Source organism: Lontra canadensis, unplaced genomic scaffold, assembly GCF_010015895.1.
Source record: "Lontra canadensis isolate GAN:19392208 unplaced genomic scaffold, GSC_riverotter_1.0 scaffold125, whole genome shotgun sequence".
NCBI lineage: Eukaryota > Metazoa > Chordata > Mammalia > Carnivora > Mustelidae > Lontra > Lontra canadensis.
Genome location: NW_022631119.1, coordinates 4,249,959 through 4,251,427, shown reverse-complemented (window position 1 = coordinate 4,251,427; position 1,469 = coordinate 4,249,959).

The window sequence follows — 1,469 nt, the reverse complement described above, 5'->3', positions numbered from 1 at the left end:
GCGCACCTGGCGAGGCGGGGCGCGTAGAGCGCAGGCGCAGGGAGCAGGCACCTGAGCGAGGATCCTCCTCCCTCCGCGCACCTGGGCTGGCCCCAGGATGGGGGAGAGGGGGCGGGGCTTGCCTTAGTTCCCCAGGGGTGGGACCTAGCCTGTGGAGAGAAGCAAACCTGCTGAGCCCTGGGCCTCCTGCTACCCTGATCCTGGGCTTGGTGACGTCCTACTACTGAAACAAAGGCAGAAGAAAAAATTATTAAATTTCGTTAGAGCTCATTGACCAGTCCTTGAACAGGCAGAGACATTCCTCTAAGGACTCAGTTGCCTTGATGTTTTGGCTAGAGCCAAAAGGTAATTCTAGCTCCAACCTCCCCCCACCTCCACTCCTGGGTGGGACTCATGATAAGTCTTCCAAGAATCTCCCAGCTATCTTAATGTTAATCCCTTGCTAGAGGGGAAAAACATTAACTTGAAAAATGGCAGGGCCTCCAGTATCTGGCAGGTCCTCTTTAGCATACGAAAGCTGTTTTGAAACCTCCCTTTTTCCTTACCTGCCTCTCCCAACTCAGAAGTCTATAAGGGGCCACTCCTCCTGACCCGGTTGCTCCTCTTTCTGCCCAAAGGTCCTGTCCCCCTGCTTTAATAAACCACCATTTTGCACCAAAGACATCTTAAGAATTCTTTCTTGGCTGTTGGCTTCGAATCCTAACATCGTCTCTCCTACATCAGTACCTTCACTCTTGGGCTGGGCCTCGGGGTAGGAGAAGAGGGTACAGAAGGCTCTTCCTGGAAATCTGTGGTTCCTGAAAATGTGGCGGTGAAGCTTGCCTCATGTTTGCCCTCCTTTGAGGGTGAGGGATTTATTCCTTCCTAAATTGAACGTTCACTCAACGCCTACTGGGCACGTTCCTGGGAACCCAGCAATGACCACGCCAGACTAGTCCTTTCCTCACCAAACAGGAACAACCAAGAGTAGTGACGACAGAAGCACAGGACAGACTGATTAGAATGATTGGGGATGGGACGGGGGAGGGAAGACTGAATGATCAGGGACTGAGGTGGTGGGAGTGAGGAGGTGGCTTTGATAATGAACGAGAAGGATCCGAAGCGCTGATGGAGAAACATTCTAAGCATCTGGAACAGCAAATGCAAAGGCCCTAGGCAAGGAAGGCAACAGTGCCTTGCAGGATCCAGGGCCATTCCCAGTCTTCAGGCTCCCTGCTCGCATAACTTGTGAGGAGCCTTAATTGGGTTATCAAAATGGTGTCTAACTGAAGCAATTGAGCTTTTGTGTCCGTTTGTTTGTTTTATTTTTAAGTAATCTCTACACCCAACATGGGGCAGGAACTCAGTAACCTCAAGTTCAAGAGTCATGTGCTATACCAACTGAGCCAACCAGGTGTCCTCACCACTTTTTTTTAATTAAAAAATTTTTTTGCCCACCATCTTCTTTAATCTTTTAGTGAGGTCCAAGG